Source organism: Platalea leucorodia (genome assembly GCF_965183815.1).
Source record: "Platalea leucorodia genome assembly, chromosome: 4".
NCBI classification, from domain to species: Eukaryota; Metazoa; Chordata; class Aves; order Pelecaniformes; family Threskiornithidae; genus Platalea; species Platalea leucorodia.
This window is the reverse complement of record NC_138826.1, coordinates 15,060,443-15,060,754: the sequence shown is the minus strand read 5'-3', so window position 1 is coordinate 15,060,754 and position 312 is coordinate 15,060,443.

Genomic DNA, 312 nt, shown 5'->3' with positions numbered 1-312 from the left:
CTACATAGGATTATTTCTCCTGTATGTGTTGAAAAACCATCTTGACATCTTTAACTGAGCTATTTCTCACCAAAATCCTCATTACAATGACAGTCCCAGAAATTCCACGTTACTCCAGCTAACGATACTGCAGTTAGCTCCAGCGAAAATTCTGGTATTAAACGACCCTTCACCGTTCAACCTCCTAATTGAAATTTGTCATTCTAATAACTCCAGAGCACATCCAGCAGTTTCAATATCAACTGCTACAATTTTGAGGCTGACATAGGGCGCGTGGCATGGAAATACGAGAACGCAATTTTAAATTGGCTA